At 39.8% G+C, this 21,553-nt stretch overlaps 1 long non-coding RNA gene across 1 annotated transcript in view; it reads left to right on the top strand.

Annotated features, from left to right (window-relative positions):
• Positions 1-21,553, top strand: part of LOC140638045 (uncharacterized) — a 38,741-nt gene that overhangs the window by 3,580 nt on the left and 13,608 nt on the right. The window lies entirely within an intron of this gene.

Genomic DNA, 21,553 nt, shown 5'->3' on the forward strand with positions numbered 1-21,553 from the left:
GTGTGTGTTAGAAAATGATATTTTTAAAAATAGAGAATTATACTTCAAATGTTTCAATATGCTTAAAAAGCTACACATGCCCTCCCTGCATCGCTCTACTTGATCTACAGGCCCTCCGTTGTCTTTCTACTCCCCAACACCAGGAAATAGGATTCTCTCTGTGCGACAGCTCATTTGTGCTGATGCCATGTTGTAGCCAGTAACTTTGACCTTGTCTACATCACTTGTTAAAGCAGGAAGTGACCTGACTTGTACAAAGCACACCCTCATTTTCAAGACGTTAGGTAAACCGCATCTTTGGTGGGAGCCTATAGCTCATTTTTATATGATACAAGCATATTTACAAATATGGTTTAAAAATCCATAGTTCTATGATGCCAATTTCTTATTAATCAATTGTGTCATTGTGGAACATCATGTCCCAGACTCAGAGCCAAATTTTTGTTTTGTTCTCTTTGGGCCGAGTTTCCCCTGTGAGTGTGAGTTTGCAGTGTCTTTACAAAAAGTCTGAAAGACCATCCCTATTCTCAGGAATGGCATCAAGCAGCCCAGTAAAGGCTCTTTGAACCTCTGAGCTGGGGCGGAGATTAAAGGAGAAATGCTCTCTGCCTTAAAGACTGTTTTCTTTCTTCGTAAAAGCAATCAGGCTTACTTTACTCTGAAAAATGTTAAGAACAAGAGAACTCATTTGCAAAGATGAAAACCTGAAAGCATAAAGGAATGGTAATTTGCTGTAGCTAAAAATAGACCCCACCTTGATGCATTTATGTCACGTGGGTTGTTAGCAGGGCTGTCCAGGCTTCATCTGCAAAGAGATGATGTCAGAGCCAGCAGTCAAGAATCAGTTTCAGTTGGTTTTAATGTGCTTTGCTTCCAAGTGGAACACATTGTAGTGATTTCTTCTTTAGACTCTCCCCACAGACATAAGGGGAGGCATAATTATTCCATTTTTGGTTCCAGTAATTTATTGTGAGACGACGTATACCTATGCAAACTATACAGCCACAGTCCCTACCTCCAGGGGACTTAGGTCCAGGAACGGAAGAGAAACACGAGATAAATAACTACACATTCTCTCGTTACAGTTGGGAAAAGGGCCAAGAAACAAAATGGGAAGTGCCATGAACATTCATTAATGGAAGAACTAAATAGGTTTGGGTGTCAGTAAAGGCCTAAGAAAGTGACATTTAAAAGTCCTGCATAATAAGTAGAAGTTAATCGAGCGATGCTGGGCGGGGAGCTGGAGGAGAGAGAAGTGAACTCCAGGTGCCATCCAGGCAGCAGTCTGCAAACTCCGAGCTGATGGCCATATTTCCACTTTTCACTTTACTTCTATCCTTGACGTGGAAACGGGAGGCCCAGAAGCTTCCAAAGAGTCGTTCTAGGTGAAAACACACTTGCCTCCACAGAAAGCTTCCTGGGAGAAGCAGCAAGCAACCCCTTGTGCCACTCTGTGAAATTGGTTACATCAAGGGGCACCTGAATGGCTCAGTCAGTTGAGTGTTGGAAACTTGGATTTGGCTCAGGTCCTGATCTCATGGCTCCTGAGATCCAGCCCCATGTTAGGCTCCATGTTCAGCAGAAGTCTGCTTGGATAGTCTCTCCCTCTACCCCTTCCCACTCTCTCTCTCTCTTTCAATAACTAAATAAATCTTGAAAGAAAGAAAGAAAGAAAGAAAGAAAGAAAGAAAGAAAGAAAGAAAGAAAGAAAGAAAGAAAGAAAGAAAGAAAGAAAGAAAGACACATTACCATTAAAAAGATTGCTTACATCATCACCATTTTTTCAAAGAATAGTTTTCACTTTGAAGAGATGAGGGATCCCTGGGTGGAGGAAAGCATGATATTTAAAACGTATACGGGGATCCCTGGGTGGCGCAGTGGTTTGGCGCCTGCCTTTGGCCCAGGGTGCGATCCTGGAGACCCGGGATCGAATCCCACATCGGGCTCCCGGTGCATGGAGCCTGCTTCTCCCTCTGCCTGTGTCTCTGCCTCTCTCTCTCTCTGTGACTATCATAAATAAACAAACAAAAAAAAATTGAAGAGATGAGAAGTACAGAGCTAAGGTTTCAAATCAAGTGTTCTATTACAATAAACATGTCACATTTAAAATATTTTTTTTGTTTTTATTTTCAGGCCAGTCTCTGGTGTGATTGCTCACCCTGCAATACTACACTACACTCAGCCCAATGGCCGTGTCCTGAAACTTGTTATCACCTGCAACAAAATCTTAACATTCAAAGAAGCTTGTCTTTGGCCACAATCTTATGTCTTTCCAGATCTCTCCTTGAATACTATGTCTATACACGTTCTTTGATTTTATGAAAACTTTCCTCCATTCCTGAAACTCTCCATATTTTCCCAAGAGCCCTCTCTTCTGCCTTCACTTTCTTTCTGATCTGGCTTAGACAACCTGGTCTGTCACTTCAAACCCCCTTGACAAGCCCTCATCTCAGCTTGACCCATTGTATTCTTTTGTGCTCACTGGCTTGAACCCAGTCATGCCATCCAAATGTTGGCTTTCCTGTATGTAGGCTGACAAATGTTCATGAAGGGAATCACACAATCACAAGGATGAATGCTATTGTGAATCTACCATCTTCAGGTCTGAGTCAACTATCAAACTGATTTGGAATTTATTTTTCCAGTGTCAGCCTTATTTCAGAGCTCCCACCTCATCACCTCCCTGTTCATTCTAAGTCATCTTAAGGGGACTCTTGCTCTCTGTCAAATTCTCCTTGTGCAGCTAGAGTGAGTTTTCTAAACTTAACACTGATCATTGCATTTCTCAGGCAAAACACTTTGATGACTAGCTACTTGACCTTGGCATGGCTTACATAGCTCTTCATGATCTGGTCCTTTCTCCAACATCATCTTCTCACCCCTCAACGCACGTCTTATTCACCATGGCTCAGTCCCATGGAGCTCATTCCTAGGATGATCGATGCTTTTCTTAGCCTCTTGAACATCACAAATTATAGCATTCATTTAGAAATCAGGCAATTGCTCCTCCTTCTCTACATTTTCTGGCTTCAGGACATTGTTTCTGACGTCCTTAAACTGAATCAGACACCCTCCCTAAATGCTCTCCTAGCTCCCTGGGATTAAGCTATAGCTTTTATCTTGCTATTTAGCATTATTTTTCGTTGTTTACCATTCCATATGCTGCTATAGGCCATAAATTCCTTGAAGGCAAGGGCAATGCCTTGTCCAATGACTCATCACCTACTACATACTAGACACTAGATAAATGCTGGAAGCATGAAAGAGAGTCAGTTGATACTGGGACACTGATCTCTTCACTGAAGCCATCTTGTCAGTCCCCCCCCCCGCCCCCCCCCCCCCCCCCCCCCCCGTCCTGTGTCTTCAGCCTGGATCCTTCACACCAGCACTTCAATATGTTCAAGCTGATTCTACAGCAAACAAATTCTTTCTTGGTAAGGTATCTCCATTTAGCTCCTGCTTTATTTCTCTTTTTACCTTGGTAGCCAAGCTTCCTGAAAGAGGTATTTTCTCTAAGAAGAGAAAATTTTCTTTTGTTCACCCAACCCACTTTCTCGATTCACCAGACTCTTGCTTACCAGTGACATCTTTGTTGCCAAATATAGCGATCACTTATCTCACTTAAATTCTTGGAAGCATTTTACCCTGTTGTCATTCTTTCTGCTCCTCTTTTGTCTCCTTGGTGACTTCGCTTCACCTACCCACCCCTTAAATGCTGGTTCTCTCAGTGTTTTCAGTCTTGGCACTTTTATATTCTCAGTGCCCTCTATGTCTTTGAGCGATATTATCCCTACCAGTGATTCAAGCAACCATCCATATCCTGCTGGTCTTAGCCCAGATGTCTCTCCGGAATTTAAAACCTCTGTTTACCACTGGTATTGAATATATACACTTAGGTGTTCCACCAACCTTTAAATTCAAATTGTCTAAATCTGAAATAATGAAAATTCCTTCCCAAACTATATTTTGTGCATTTTCTACTTTGGTAAATTGCATTGCAGTTATTTAACTCCTCATTCTCTGTCCTTTCTCCCCTTCTCACCAACAATCCCCAAGATTTGTGTATTTTCACCCCAGAATCATCTCTTTTCTTTCCTGTGGTTTCCATCTCCAGTGAAATCATCCATCTGCTCTTGCATGTTGTCCATCTTTTCTAGTAGAGAGTTTAACCACTGAGCTTTCAGTTTCAGCATTGCTTTGTCTCTTGGCAGTGTATGGTTTTCCTATGCTTTGTAATATATTTTTTAAGATTTGTATTTATTCATGAGAGACACACAGAGAGAGAGAGGCAGAGACAGAGGCAGAGGGAGAAGCAGGCTCCCTGTGGGGAGCCCGATGCAGGACTTGACCCCAGAACCCTGGGATCACACCCTGAGCCAAAGGCAGATGCTCAACCACTGAGCCACCCAGGCATCCCTGCTTCCTAATATTTTGTTAAAAGCTATAAGACAGGAGATTCTGAAGCAGATTGTTTTATACTTGGAAAGGGGCATCTCTTTCCTTCTGCTAGGCCTTTGGCATGGGGATTTGAATTAATTTAGTTAGGACCTAAGCTAAGGTTGAGGCTTACTGTTCCTATAGTTGCCCTCTGCACCCACAGGCCTCAAATGCCTCTGCGGTGCTACCTCGTGTTTCTGCGGGGCAAGGGGGGGTGCTGCTTTGTCAGTGGGTATCCACAATATTTGCTCCATCCTCAGCTTTAGGTCCTCCTTTTGCACTGAACCCACAGTGGGCCTGTCTCCATGCTCTTGCAAATCTCCCAATGGTATTCCACTGTTTTTTTACTCAGTGTTTGCTAATCTTGAGTGGGAGGTAAGGCGGGTTTTCTGTTCTGATGAAGCTTCAGTTTTCAGCAGGTACTCTGTTGCTGGGTCTTGGGGATGTCACCTTTCCAGTGCTCCTACCTCTTTCCCAGTTGTAGTTCTAGCTCCATCAGGTTTCCTGCCCTCTGCCCTGGAGTAGAGAGTTTTTCCTATAATCTTCCCCAGCTGCAATGGTTTTTTACCAGAGCCCCAAAAGCAACAGTCCTTCCTATCACCTTGGACACCAGGAACTGTCAGCTCTTTTTCTCTTCCTCCTTTACCTTTGATTCTTCTTCACTGGCTTCTGTTCCACAGAATTTTAACACGCTCAAATCTTTGTCCTAACAGCCAAAATTATTAAATGAGTAGTCTGTACTCCCTGAATCTGCTTTCTCAGTCCTCCCCCACTCCCAACACTTTCCAATCTGGCCTCCGCTATTTCTGTGAATTCCCTTTGTCAAAGTTTCCAATGGCCTCCTTGACACATAATCAAATAGACTCTTTTTTTTTTTTTAATCAAATAGACTCTTGACTGTCTTTATCTTCATTGGTCCGTGGTCAGTGTTTGGCACTGTAGACTATGATCCTCAGAGACCATACTTGACTTTCTGCACCTTTCCCAGAACATCTCTGCAAAATAATGACCGAGAAGCAGGAAAATGAGTGCCAAGAGAGTAAGCAAGCCGGTCACACTTCAGTAAGCAAACATTACAGTCACTTATTTATGGTACAGCATAAATTTTTCTTAAAAATTAAATATGAGGATGATTGGAGGCATCTGGCTATTATAAGCAAGTACTACATAGTGGAGTCCAAATGGGAGGGCTTTCTTTAGTTATAGTTACTCCCATTTATTTATCATTCATATCTATTATTGAATTCAAAATTCTGATTTGGTGTGCTTTATTTGTAGTTTGAATTAATGTGGAGTTAATGTCTTATATACTTTCCAAACCTGAGACAGTGGGTTAAATTTCAAACATAATCTCTTTTGTCTACTAATTCTTCTGAAGCTTTATGACTCCTGTACATGTGTTTGGTTGCTAATCTCTAGGGGTTCTTCTGAACACCGGTGACCAGAGAATAATATTTCATTGAGTAAAGGTGCTATTATTTATTCCCTTTGAAGCAAATTAGCACAAACTACCTCAGCACATAAAGATAACATTTCTGACAATGAAGCTAATTAACAGACTGGTTTTCATATTGCAGGCAAACTAAAACACGATTTGAGAAAGCCATTATTCTTTCTTCTATGAGTTGATACCTGAAAAAATAAAAATAAAAAAAAGACAGGTGGGACAGTGGTTAAAAGCACTGGCTTATAAGTCCAATAGTCACTGGCTTCACCACTTATTAGCTGTGTGACCTTGGGCAAGTTAGATAACATGTCAGAGCTTCATTGTCTAATGCATAAAAACAGTAATTCATAGGATTTTTGTAGTGTCTGAATAATAATTTTGCCCAATACCTGACATATAATAAGCACTAAATAAAGGGTAGCTATTATAAACTAGAAAGATAGATACTTAGTAACAATATCATGAGACATTTACTATATCAAAATGAAATGGCATGCACGTTCAAGGATAATTCAACAATGGATCCCAGCCTCAGGCTTGACAATTCCTCTCAGTTTCAGGTTAGCCAAATTTAGCCATAAGTATTGTCTGAAAGAATTGAAACTAGTACTTCCATTTGTTCCCAGCAAAATTGAGGGGAAAGTACAGAGATTTCCCGTATACCCTACATTACATGTAGTTCACTGTGGTGTTGAGTGTTCTACGAGTTTGGACAAATATCTAAAAATCCTCTGTACTCGTCCTATTTAACCCTCTAATCCATCCCCAAATCCCTGGCAACCACTGATTTTGTTACTGTCTTCATTGTTTTGCCTTTTCCAGAACGTCATATGATTGGAATCATGCAACATTTAGTCTTTTCAGATTGGTGTTTGTCACTTAGCAATATGCATTTAAGACCCCTCTGGGTGTTTTTATAGTTCAATAGCTCGTTTCTTTTTAGTGCTGAATAATATTCTGTTGTTTATTCAGTTTATCCATTCACCACTGAAGGACATCTTAGCTGCTTCCAGGTTTTGGCAATTATGAGTCAAACTGCTTATAAACACCTGTGTGCAGGTTTTTGTGGACATACATTTCCATCTCCTTAGGGTAAATACAAAAAGTGTAAGTCTGACCATGGAGAGGGCTTATGCAGGATCCAGACCAGCCATAAAACAGTGAGAAGAAAGCAATTATTCCGTTTATTCTATTCAAGGCAGTGTGGTGGCCTGAGCACAATTCATTTTAAAGGTTCAGAAAGGAAAGTTCTGTGAAGTTGTCAGGAAGCCAGTAAGCTTAAATTAGTGATTGGTGACTCCAAACTCACTGCTCTGGACCTTCAGTAGAAAGGCAAGGAAAGGTTTGTCAAGTTTCTTTAGCTTCTGGCTTCATTTTGTGATATAATATATTAGTCCATTTGCACAATCTTCTCACTAAAACAGCTAAAGGCTTCATGGCAGTTTTGATAGGCTTAAGCTGGGAAATAAAAATAATTTTGAGATTTGAACTCTGGATGAACTTCACATATTTTTAGCAGGCTTTTGTGGGTATTTAGCAGAGCCTGTTACTGTTTTTGATTAAGACTGGAATTTCAATTGCATTTTGGATTGTAAAAATGTATTTTCATAATTTCCTCCTTCTCCCACCCCCTCTTCCCCTCATTGCTGCTTGTCTTCTGCACAATGATTTTTTTTAAGGTAGATGCTTTGGGTTACTTGATTGGAGTCCATACCTGATAGTGGCTATGGCATCCGCAGCTCTGGCAACAATGTGCCAGTTGGCTGGCCATCCCTCTGAGACCTTCCCACACAGATTAGTTTCAGATGTAGCACCGTAAAAGCAGGCTCTGGTTGGAAGAAAGTTGTAAATAAAAGTGACAGCCTGTAATTTCCTCCTGTCTTTTGTTTTGAAATTTGCAAGCAGATTATTTGAGATGGTAGTAGGACTTTCCAGATCTGTCCCCTTGAGAAAGAAACATAATTTACTTCCCTTTTCCTGAATTCAAGAGTAGCTACACTCTCCTTAACAATTATATGTATTTTTTCCAACTGTGTTGTTTATCACAAGTTCTGTCTTGTGTATCACCTTAAGCAGCAAAGTAACTTCATTAGTATTACACTTCAGAAAAAGAGAGTTTGTGCATTTTACTAGTGTATAAAAATAAGCATTAACTTATAGTGTTGAAGGATGCAGAAAGTTAGTCAAGTTCTCTGTGTAAAGATAGAGCCTCATAGGGAAGGTTATAAAATGGCCACACCCACACCCACACCCACACCCACACACACACAGAGGCAGTCCTAGGTTAAAGCAAATTAAGAAATTGCCTATACTATACCTTGCTAGACCTCAAGAACACTCACTTCCTCTACTATAAAAATACTGACTTTTGATTGTTTCCTGTGGACATGTAACATTTTATTCAAATGAATACAATTTAGGCAAAATTTATCATATAAGTGAAAGTTTTTTTTCCAATTGTTCTTAAAGCAGAAACATTGTGTTTTGGGATTTTCGTCTGCAAGATCAGTGGAGGTGAATATTATCAGATATCCATTTAGAATAAATAAGTAATTATTTATCTTGATAGAATATGAAATGTTTCTTTTTTTTTTTTTTAATCTACGATAGTCACACACACAGAGAGAGGGAGGCAGAGACACAGGCAGGGGGAGAAGCAGGCTCCATGCACCGGGACCCCGACGTGGGATTCGATCCCAGGTCTCCAGGATCGCGCCCTGGGCCAAAGGCAGGTGCTAAACCGCTGCGCCACCCAGGGATCCCTGAAATGTTTCTTATAGAACTGGACCCCTCTTGCAAATGTGCCTCCCCAGCCATTGTTTAGACCAATTAGATCCCACAGTAATATGAGCATTTCAGTTTGTCATTTCCCTGATGGATCACTCACCCCAGAGATGCTGGTTTGCTACAATTGCTGGAACTCAGTGATTGAAGTGTAAGTGTAGCTTTATAAACACCTTAAAACAAATGAAACACATTAAATCAAATTATATTGAATTAAGTCAAATTGTTCACAGTAACTAATAAATAATAATAAAGATGTGGCCATTAAAAGAAAAAGGATTATGACTAGTAAAAAGATGTTCAGAAGGAAATGAACATGCATGAATATGATATGCAATAAGACAAGAAAAGGAAATAAAATATATACAGATTGGGAAAGAAAAAACTATCTTTATTTGCAGATGACATGATTTGTTTTGCAATTTAACATTTTAATAAAATCATTTATTTGATTAATAAAATCATTTAATAAAATGCTAGCATCTAGGCTCACACAAAAAGAACTACAGTGACTTGAATTTCAATTTTTATATTCAGCAAGCTTCAACCCATTCTTACATGATTTTTGAAATCTTATTTACTAATTGAAAATATTGCTTGCTGATAGAACTTGTTCTAATGCTAGTGCTAAATGTACAAATCACCAATACAATAAAGATGACCATGTTTTCGAGGATTGCAATATGCCACCAAACATTCATTGAAAAAACCCACACACAATTAAACAAAACTCACACGAAACACAAATGCATCAAATATCTGAGAATCTGGACACTTCAATGTTTTGAAGTGTTTCATTAATATTTTAAAACGAAGGCATCAAAACCTTGTCATGATTTACTCCCAAATTGCCAATTTTGTTTTTATTGACATCAGAAAGCTATGGCTACAGTGCTAATGCCAGGTGTGCTTATTTTGACCAAAAAGTTTAGTATGACTTAACATTGAAAACTCATACTACCCTGAAATATGTAATTTTATGCATATGGTAATATTTGACATTCAAGCACCAGTATTTTTGTATTGTCTTCTGGTCAAGTTTCTTTAAACTTTCAAAGAATAACTTTTAGACTTACAAAATAAATATTTGTCAAGATGCTCAATAAATATTACATAAAACTAATAGCAAAAAGTATCAAGAAATCTGAACAAATTTCCAAAGAATTGACAAAACAAAAACCAGAAACTCCTGGAACTAGCAAGTGGTTATAGCAAGGTTACAGGATACAAGGTTAAAATACAAAATGTCAGGGCCTCAGTCAGTTAAGCATCCAACTCTTGGTTCTGGCTCAGGTCATGATCTCAGGCTTGTGAGATTGAGCCCTGTATTAGGCTCCATGCTGAGTGTGGGGTCTGCTTGAGATTCTTTCTCTCCCACTTCTACTGTCCCTTCCCCTGCTCTCTCTCTCTGTCTCTCTCAAATGAATAAGTAAATAAAAGCTTTAAAAAAAAAAAACCCAACTGCTCTCCTATAAAGTAAAAATAAACCATTGAAATTTGAAATTAAAACATAGGACCATATATATTAGCACTAAAAATATGAGATTCTTAGGTATAAATCTAACAAAACTGAAGGAAATCAAAGATCTAAATAACTAAAGAAATATTCTGTATACATGGGTAGGAAGACTCACCATTGTCAAGATGTCAGTTCTTTCCAGCTTGCTCTATAGATTCAGTACAACCTCCCTACACCCCCAAATCCCAGCAATTTATTTTGTGAACATTGGCAAACTGGTTGTGAAGTTCAGATGGGAAGGTGAAAGACCAAGAACAGCTAATGCATTGAAGAACAAAGTTGGAGGACTGACGCTATGCAAGTCTTTCTATAAAGCTATAGAATTATGATAAAATTCATGTTGGTGAAAGAATAGACAAACACATCAATAGAACAGAAAAGAGAGTCTAGGAATAGATCCATACAAATATAGTCAACTGATCTTGACAAAATAGCAAAGGCAATTCAATGGAGATAGGATAGCATTTTCTTTTCTTTTCTTTTCTTCTTCTTTTTTTTTTTTTTGATAGGATAGCATTTTCAACAAATTGTGCTGAAATAACTGGACATCTATATGCAAAAAAAAATTAGAAGACTTATTCCTTTCACAAAAATTAACTCAAAATGGATCATACACCTAAATGTAAAGCATAAAACTATAAAACTTCCAGAAGATCACATAGAAGAAACTCTATGTGGCCCTAGGTTTGGCAATGAGTTTTTAGATAAATACGAACATCACAAGCCATGAAAGAAAAAAAAATTGTTGAGTGGGACTTCATTAAAATGAAAAAACTGTTTTGCAAAAGACACTGTGAAGAAAATGAGAAGACAAGCCACAGACTGGGAGACAATATTTGCAAAATAGATATCTGACAAAGAACTTGCGTCCCAAATATATGAAGAACCCTTAAAGCTCAATGAAAACATAACAAACAACCCAGTTTAAAAACAAACAGATACAAATAGATGCCTCACCAGAAGATATGCAGATGACAAATAAGCATCTGAAAAGCTGCTCAATAGCATATGTCATTCAGAAATTACAAATTAAAATAATGAAATACCACTACATACCTAATTGCATGTCCATAATCTGAAACACTGATAATACCAAATGCTGGTGAGGATGTGGAGCAAATGGAACTCTGATTTCTTGCTGGTGAGAATACAAAGTGGTACAGCCGCTTTGGAAGATAATTGGGCTATTTCTTACAAAACTAAACATATTCTTACCAGACGGTCCAGCAGTTGTGCTCCTTGGTATTTACTCAAATAACATGGAAAATTATATCCATTAAGAAACTTGCATATGAATATATATAGCAGCCTTGTTCATAATTGCCAAAACCTGGAAGCAACCAACATGTCCTTCGATGGAGAAAGAAAGGGTGGTACGTCCATACAGTGGAACATTATTCAGCACTAAATAGAAATGAGCTGTCGAACCCTGCAAAGACCCGGAGGCATCTTACATACATTTTGCTAAGTGAAACAGGTCCATCTGAAAAGGCTACATACCTTGTGATTTAAACTCTAAGGCAGGCCGGAAAAGGCAAAACTATGGAGGCAATAAAAAGAGCAGTGTTTGCCAGGGGTTTGTAGAAGGAAGGAAGGAATGAGTGGGTGGAGTAGTGCACATTTTAGGGCACTGAAACTATCTTGCAGGGTATAGTCATGATGGACACGTGTCATTATGCACTTGTCAAAACACTATAGAGCTGTCAACCCTACTGTGAATTATGGACTTCAGTTGATAATAATGTCTTAATATTGGTTCAGTTGGAATACATTTACCATACTCAGTACTCAGGCAAGAGGCTAATAATAGGGAACACTTCGTGTGTGTGTGTGTGTGTGTGTGTGAGTGTGTAGTTAGAGGTGGGCATTGACGTGGTATATGAGAACTCTGTGTGCACTCTAATCAATTTTTCTGTAAACCTAAAACTTCACTAAAAAATAACATCTGTTAAAAACTGGAATCAGGGGTTGTGGGAGGACAAAAGCAGATGATTTGGACCTAACGCAGTTTGCTTCACCTAGAGGTTAACCGGCTCTGACTGCGGCTCCTCCTACCTCATGGCCTTGACTGGCCATGTGCTACCACCTGGGCCTGGGAAGCTGCTCTTGCAACCCCTCGTGGCCACCGTAATCAACCAGTGATCCCTAGTGAGGAAGTTTCTCTCCAGAAGTCTGGAGAAAATCCTTCCCGCACCGGTATCACACTGTTTTGGGCTTCTTGAAGCTACTGGGCTCCTGTCTTTTTATGTTTGTTTGTTTGTTTTTTAACCCTGCACAAATTTTCCCAGGACAGGAGCAGAGTGTCTATGTGACTTTAGCCAAGGCCGTTCCTAAGAGGCCCTGTCTCTTCTGAAAATCAACTATGCTCCGGGAAGCTCTTGGCATCTCACCCTTAAAAGGTTGAGGTTGTGTCTCCAACCCAACTCTCTTTCAAGTTTGTTCCATGGTTTTAATTCCTGGACCTAAGCATTAGTGAAAAATACCACTCATCTTTTACAAACAGAGAAAACAAAAGTGTTTAAAAATGGGTCCTCTTTGCTGTTTCTTGCAAGAAGCCCTAACATTTTCTGGTGACCCTGGTCACTCCTGTGGGGACAAGTTGATCTGCCCCTTCCTAGGACCCTCTCATCTCATATGAAATGAGAGATACCACACTTATCCCTTTAGCCTTTTATCCTTTTATAAGAACAGGTCTTTTCTAATAGCATCAAGGGATATTTGGCATCAGTTCACAGAAATTGCCCTTGGCCATTGAACAATGATTCTTGATGTCCCTGAGTCTCATTGAATACCCTTTTATGGATTTATTATTTGTTAATTAATTTGCACTCTTTCCGAACCTAATTACTGCGTGGCTTCCATTGTACACTTATAAAACTCATCTCAACAATACAGATGAAAGGGTGGTGGCCTGCCCTAGTCTTAGGCTTTTACTTCCCTGAGTATACCAAGCTAGGATCATCTTTCCATGTTAGACTTTCTCATGGAAGACTTTCTAATCTAGAAAACCAGCTAATTGACCCAGAGGTCAAATTTAGAGGTGATCTGTAGAAATATGGACCATCTCCTTAAAAACTTAGTTGATGTTTTAGGCAGATTTTCCTGGTCTGGGAAATGACAAGGTGTGAAATGCTGAGTTTGTAAAATCACGTATTTGTTTGAAATTCAAATATGTATACAAAAGTGAGAGTATAATGATGTAGGGTGACTTTTATGTGGCTCACAGGTAGGATCAAGTGGTATAGTATAATAGGGACCTCAAATAAAGGGGGCATGAGGTAGAAACATAAGGATGGTGTTGAATAGGGGTGCCTGGATGGCTCAATTGGTTAAGTGTCCAGCTCTTGATTTTGGCTCAGGTCATGATCTTGGGGTCATGAGATCAAGGCTTGTGTCAAACTCTGTGCTGGGTGCTGAGTCCTGCTTAAGAGTCTCTCCGTCTGCCCTGCCTCAACCTATCATCCCCCACCCCCTGCTCCCATGCTTTCTCTCTCTCTCTCCCAAAAAAGGATGGTGTTGAATAAAGTCACCAAAAGGGAAAGGGAAAGAGAAGAGGAGAGAGAGGTCTGGGGGTCCCCAGAAGATAGGCCAAGATTATAGGGATATGAAGAGCTGGGGACCAGGCCACAAGTCCAGGTCATAGGAGAGAATGGAAGATCATGGAAAGTAAATATTCTGAAATCTGGGTGGCTCTGCCATCAAGCACAGGGCTTGAGCTCTGTGTAAGGTTTCTACACAGCATGACTTTGTAACCCGAGAACCTCAGTTTGTGGCTTTTAGATCTGTGTTTCACAATGATCTCAGATGTTCACTCCCTGATATTTCACTCTTCTCACCTCACCCCTGCATCCTCACCTCCACCCCTTCCTGGGCTCTGGCTACCACTGCTGCCTCATGTCTCATGGAACCTAGGTTCGCCCTTGTCCAGCAGGGTGGACAAGATGCTAAAGACAAATGGGGCCCAAGTAAGGTTTCCCTTTAAGTGAATCAGAGACGTGAAGTGCAGAAACATTGGAAGGAAATCCTGTGTTAAAGAAAGACAGTAGGAAGACTGCTGTGTTTCTGTCGTTCTCTGGACCCATTCCTCTGAGATGGGGGAGGTGATCCCGAGCCCCGTGTTTGTTTGGATGATGAAGCTCCAGGGACTTCTGCTGAACAGACTGTTCCCAATTCTAGGGTTAGACTGCTGAGACTGCAAAGCTCAGCCTTTAAAATAACATCTCTCTGGACAAGGATCTCTGGGCTGGGCGCAGGGCCTTGCATATTGGAATGAGACAAAAGGTAACCCTGGGATTTTGAACTTAGCAAATGGGGAAGGCTTGTGGGTGCCAAGGAGTTGCTTTTTCAGTTAAAAAAATTTTTTTTAGGAAAGAAATGGATAATTTTTATAAGTTGACCAATTTGTTGCAGATTCTCAGTTTTTATTGTCACTGCAGAGAGTGTCTGCAGAGAGACACTATCTCATAGTGCAGAGAACCCAACCTCATATCTCTTTCTCAGTCACTTTTAACTGTGAAGTGATGTTTCATTTAGGTGATTAGAATGCCATTATAATCTGTGAAACTCTGGGCAATTATTTACCTTTCTGAATCAGTTTCCTTTCTGTTAATTGGGTCTAAAAAAGGTTTGGTGTGAGAAATAAATAAAATCCGAAAGTATAAACCCCACCGCATAAAACCCTAGCACTTTCGCTCTTTTCTATACCCTACTCTATTTTAAGGCATTAGGGACAAATGATAATTCCAGACAAAGTGCCCATGTTTCATTGGTGGAAAAGTAGAGGGTTCCCTTTCTTGCAGGTGACAGAAGAGCAAGGAGAAACTTGTGGACAGGACAATGTATTCTCACTTCTGGTCAGGGAATCCTGTCAAGTTCCCCTCTCCATGAGGCAGCCCCATCAACAAACTGGATGTTTGGACAATCTAGAAACAACCTAGGGCTTTTATAGGAAATGCCACTAGTTAATAAAAAACAACAACAACAACAACAACAAAGAGAAATGAGAGCTCTTCTGCTTGCCGTAGTCACCTGAGAGCCAAATCACAATCTGGCTCTGACATGGACTTACCGGGGCTCCATGGCCCCAGAAACCACTTTCGTTCTCATCTGCCTCAGCCACCACTTCTTTGCAATCTTTTAGGCTCCAAATGAAAGTAGTTTTTGTTTGTTTGTTTTGTTATGTTTTGTTTTTTAAGGAATCTCATTGACTTTTCTCCTCCTTATTGTTCCTATTTAGACTCCAGGAACAGAAAGTCTCCCTGGACAGTTTGGAGTCACTCCAGGAATGCTAACCTTCTCCGAAGGGGGTTGCTCTGAAGAGGGGAAATGCTTGCTTTTCAGAAAAACCTCTGTTGAGAGGCTATCAGCTGCCTCATTTTTGCTCAGTCAGGGAAATTTCATCCTCAGATAAGGGATTTGAGAATAGTTGGCTGTGATTACCTAAGAGACTCCACGAGGACAAATGTCCAGAACACAGTCACCTCCATTACAGGGGCCAAGGTCTTTCTGTTTTTACCCCTGGTAGCTTTTCCTGCATTCTTATTCTATCTGTCTCAATCTCATGCCCTGTTCTGTGTCTGGAAGGTAATCAAAGCCATTGGAAGTATGCCTGGAATAATCTATCAAGGATCAGCATATGGTGTGTCTTTTTCTTTCATTCATTCATTCATTTGTTCGTTCATTCATTCATTCGAGTAGATTTTTATATTATTAAGAAACATCTGTTACATAACATCATTGTTTTTCTAACCACAAGTCATGGAGAGGATGCTGACTTCCTTTGTTTTGTTCCTCTAAAGACATGTGGAAGCAGGGTTTTTAAAGAATTAAGTACTTTGATGAATGATATTTTTACTCTCTGCTCCCCCTCCCTTATAAGGTAGTTGGGACCCATTTAACTGGAAACATTTACCACTAAGTCTGAACTGGTCGGTTTTCCAGTTTTGCTCCTCCCTTAGGATCTGTGAAAGATCAAAGAAAAATGAAGAGGGCATAAAGCAGACAACTAACAGTTTCAGGCTCAAGTGTGCCAAGTCCACCCAGCACCCAATTAAGAAGGGAGCCCTCTTCCTGGCAAATTCACACTCCTGAGGGTTGTGGGTGGGTCTAGTTTGGGTGTGCGTTGGTCTGAAGATGCAAGGGTCTAATGTGGGTGTGACTTTCTCATTCTCCACATCTTCATTATTCGAAGAGTAGCATCATGTACTGTTTGTATGTTAAGAGATTTTTCCTTAATTCTGTCCCTAATGCATCCTCAGGGAAGGTGTTGTTAAAGAGACTCTTAAGAGAGTAGGTGAAGAGCTTCATTATCTATGGTGCATCATATATAAAGAGAGCATTTGCTTATACCCTGGAGGGATGAAAGGGAGATTTTATATTCATTTATCAAATCAAATGTCAGCCAGAATGCCATTTTGAAGTAGAAGTGACTCAGTGCAGTGAACAGGCCCCAGGCAGAAGTGTGAAGTAGCTGAAGGTGCTATCTGGTGTCTTCCATCATTTCTGTTTTTCTCTCTCCCCTACTTTACCCTCTCTTCCCACACCACCCTGTACTCATCTCTCTTTCTCTCCTCTTTTATGTCAAATATCCAATATCCAGAAATGACCCCAAACCTACTCCCTCCAGGGGGTAGAAATGACTCAATTTGACTTTTCACTCATGGGACTGGAATGTACTAAAAAGAAGGAAAAAAAGAATAAAGACTTAAATGCAGATTTTCATGCATCTGAGAATTGAGTGGGAGGGTCTACAAGGGATGAGAGCTTCCTTGAATCCCTGAAATCAAGTAGCATAGGTCAGCTGACTCACCCTTGTTGTTTGACTTCTCAGCAGCATCTGACATATTGACAACTCCCCTTTTTATAAAACTCTCTCCCACCTTGGATTTTCTGTTATCATACTTTATGGCTCCCCCAATTCACCGTCTAAAGCATTTCAGATTCCTTTGCTGGATCCATCTTTAATCAGCCTCCTGGCAGAGGTCAGTCTCAGACCTTCATTCTTTCTCTAAACTCTCCCTCCAAGTTACCTTGTCCATTCTCATGGCTTTTGTGCGGATGACCTGTACATTTTAATATCCAGCTCCCTGAGTTCTAGATTCATTCAAATATCTAGTGAACATGTCCAATTTAAGATAGCTAACTCAAAACGCTTGCCTTTTCTCTCTAAAACTTGTTTTGCTTCTCTACCAGTCTTTCTTATCTCAGTAAACGGCACCACCAGATGCCTGGTTTATTGCTTATGCCTGAAACCTAAGAGCCATCTGTAATTTCTCTCTTTTTCTCTTCTCCCATAACCATTGCATCATGAAATCCTGTCAATTCTACTACCTGGATATATCTGAAGTCCACTAGCTCCTATCTATCTTCATGGCCACCATTCTAACTTAAGCCACCATTCTCTCTTCTCTAAGCCCTGCGATAGCTCTCTAACTCAGACCTTTGTCTCCTCCCTTGTCCCCTTTCACCAAATTCTTAATCTAAAAGCACAAGTGTAGTGGTTAAGAGTTCACACTCTGGGGCACCTGGGTGGCTCAGTCAGTTAAGTGTCTGCCTTTGGCTCAGGTCATAATCACAGGGTTCTTGGACAAAGCGCCCCCTCCCCATTGTCAGCTCCTTGCTCCGTTGGGAGTCTGCTTCTCCCTTTCCTTCTGCCTCTCCCCCTAGCTCGTGCTCTCTCCCTCCCCCTATCTCTCTTTCTCAAAAAAAAAAAAAAAAAAAAAAGAATGCATACTTTAGAGTGATATGACCTGGATTTGAGTTGTGACTCTGCCACTTACTCACAATATGAGTTTAGGCAATTTATTTCAGCTTTCCTTGTTGCAATTGCTTCAGTTTATAAATTGTAATAGCACCTATCTTATAGGGCTATGATAATTAAATGAGTTTTTTTTCTTCTTGAAGTGAGTAAAACAGTGTCTACCATAGAGAGATCTTTTTTTTTTTTTGAGAGATCTTATTAGTATGTAATAAAATCATGTCACTCCATGCTTGCAATCCTTCAATGGTTTCCTATGTACTTGACATAAAATCCAAGCTCCAAACCAGGGCCTCTATGTCCAGTGTAGCCTGGCCCAATCTTCTATTCTGACCTCACTTTAGTTTACTCTCTCCTTCCCTCACTGTGATCCAGACGCACAGGTCTTCTCTCAGGTTCTCAGGCGTGCCAAGCTCCTTGTTGCCTCAAGAAACTTTCATTTGCTGTTCCCTCTGCCTAGAAGCTCTTGCAATGCTTGCCTCCTTTATGTACTTCAGACTCAGCCTAAATGACACGCTTTTGAGCAATCTCTTCTGGCCACCCTATTTAAAGTAGTCCCTTTTTATTCTCTGCCACAGGTATCTTGTTTGCTTCCTTTGTATCACTTAGCACAATATTTAGTAATTTTATTTGTTGTTGTTTCCTGCCACCCCTACCAAAATGGAAACCCTGTGAAGGCAGGACCATGACTGTTATATTCATTGTTGGATTAATAGTGCTTAAAATAATACCTGGCGTATAGGAAGTGTTCCCCGTTTACTGAATAAATGAAATGAACAACTGTTAAGCCAACCTTGACTTTCAGTAGAACTCAAGTGTAAGCCAGAATTCAAGTTCTGCAGGATAGATTGGATAATATGCCAACAGGTACTAGCAACTTGACCAGCTTTGTCATTCAGTGAAATTAGCAATACAGTGGAGAATTGTCAGCTAGTGAAGGAGAAAGGGTCCTAGGCACAGAACTAGAAGCCCTGGTTTGGTCCAGGATCTGATGCTAGGCAGCTCTGTGACCTTGAACAGGCTCTGAACATCTCAAAACACACTATCCTATCGGAGAATGAGAGTAACTGGAATAAACAACCCTTTATTTTCCTTCAAGCACAAACATTCTGTTTTGATTGCCACATTTTCTATGCAGAGAAGATAAAATCAATATACCATTTCATTTTTTTGTGGAAGAGATAAATCACATGCTTGTGCTTTCGGAGAATCTAAGAATCATCAACAGGTGCTTCACAGAGTCTCTTTGAGAATATTTTAAATAGATGGGAATTCATCCATTCAACTATTATTTGTTGACTACCGCATGCTCCCTGGAGTCAGGCTCACTGTACCTTGTCAGAAAGCAAAACTTTTTTCCTGTCCTTTTTTTTTTGTTGTTGTTTCTATAGAATATATGTGCACACACACGCTTATGTACACATATGTCTTTAACCTGAAGCTTTATACCCTTTTCTTCTTGTCCAGCAAAATATTTCCTGAGTTATACAGCCAGTTACTCACAGTGCAACTTTATGACAAAACAGTTCAATGTTATTTATGATACATCCCAGAATTTTCTTCTTGATACATTCCCTAGACTAAACCTTAAAGATCATTAGTTTTAAACTTTTTAGACACTTTAATTTCTTCTTCTCTTTACTGAGTGCAAAGTTTTTCCAGTGAGAACTCCAAGAAAGCTCAATTTTGTATAAGTTCATTTAGATGTTGGTCATCAGATGTCTGAATAGTTGATGCCCCTTATCTCTACTTCATCTTGCCTTCTTGCAAGGTTTGGGTTGGTATGAAGAAGGCAACTGGTTCTAACTACCTGAGTAGTCTGAAAGCTATTTCCATAATGATATTTTATCTTTTCCGCTTTTCTCTTTTCTTCCATTGACTATTGCTATGCTACCACATGGTTCTATAAAGTTTCCATTTCTTATGTTAAAATGATTTCTTGTGAGAGGGTGAACATTTTAAATAGGACAGATGATGTATTTTGAGGAGCTCCAAAGTAAATACTGGGCCTAGAGAGATAATTAGAGCAGTGCCCAGGTATTATCAAGCATCTCTGTACCAAAAAGACAAGCTCTTCATGTGCCATAAAGAAGCCAGCCAGGCCACATATTTTTTGCACACTCTTCACATCTGGGACTATATCAATTAATATCCTTATTCATTGTTAAAGGATTCACTTGGGCTGAGGAAACAGAATTTAGTCACCAATAACAGATCTGCCCAGATACCCATTTTAGATATGGGTAGCCAAGAATCAAAACCATTGGAGGAGAAACCAGCAGCATGAAAGAGAGGCTCCAAAATAGAAACAAAAATGGAGAAACTAAATCCCGAGGAATTCAAATTAGTACAGGAAATAGGAATTTAATAAAATTCAATTTATGTGTCTCCAGAAAGATTTGAGAAGATTTTAAACTCATAAAGTTAGAGTAGTTGCAAAGGAAGCAATTAGAGAACAATAAAGAGCTTTAGGAAATTTAAAACTTGATTTCCAAAGCATTCCCCTCAGTAAAAAGATTGAATGGAACAGCTGACAACTGAATTAGCAATGGAAAACAGGTCTATCCAATAGAAATATCATGCAAGGGGTGCCCAGCAGGCTCAGTTGGTAGGGGATGTGACTTTTGCTCTTGGGGTTGTGAGTTCAAGCTCCATGTTGATCATAGAGCTTACTTAAAGAAAAGATAGAATAAGAAATGGCATTCAAGCTATGTATATAATTTGATTTTCTGGTATCCACAAAAGTAAAATGAAACAAATGGGAATTAATTTACATAATTACATAACATTATATTTTATTTAGCCCAATACATTAAAAATATTACCATATTCACATGTAATCAATGAAAACAGTCATTAATGAGATATTTACATATTTATTATTTGTGAGGTATTAATGAAATAATTACAGATTACTGTAAGAGAACTTTCATTTTCCCTCTAATTGTTTGAATACCGGGTGTGTCTTTTGTACTTACAGCACATCTCAATCCAGACCAGCCACATCTCAAGTGCTCGGTAGCCACTTGTGACTAGTGGTTACCATATTGGACAATAATAGATCCAGGAGGCTGAATTGAAAGCATTATCTCTGAACACAGTAAAAGAAGTATGAGAGAAAAGTTAAGCTCCAAAAGGGATATAAATATTCTCTCAGGAATGAAGAAGAGATAGGGTGAGTTAGAGGTGATGGTAGAAGTTCAGGTGAGAGAAGATGAGACTTCAGCAGTGAGGCAACAATGGAAATGGAGGTACTGAGGAGGACCCAGGAGGCCTTTGGGCTTGAAGCATGGGGTTTGCTGGCAGGTTCGATATGGAAGATCAAGAAGAGGAAGGCTGAGGCATAGTTCTTAGTTTTGGACTTGAGCAATTTGATGACCAAAAGGTTCTTGTTTGGATGGAATATGACATAGAACACAGCTCAAAATTTGAGTCAGAAATATAGTTTAATATTCTGCTAAGCCAATCCTTCCAGCACCACATGGTAAAGCCGTTGCTGGACATAGGCAACTTTTCTTCTAATCTTCGTCTATTGCAGTCTGAAAAAGAATTTGCATATTTGTAGATTAAACTAGCAAAGAAAAGGGAAAGAAGATTGTCTCACTGTGAA

The sequence above is a fragment of the Canis lupus genome, chromosome 8, assembly GCF_048164855.1.
Source record: "Canis lupus baileyi chromosome 8, mCanLup2.hap1, whole genome shotgun sequence".
In the NCBI taxonomy this organism is placed as follows: domain Eukaryota; kingdom Metazoa; phylum Chordata; class Mammalia; order Carnivora; family Canidae; genus Canis; species Canis lupus.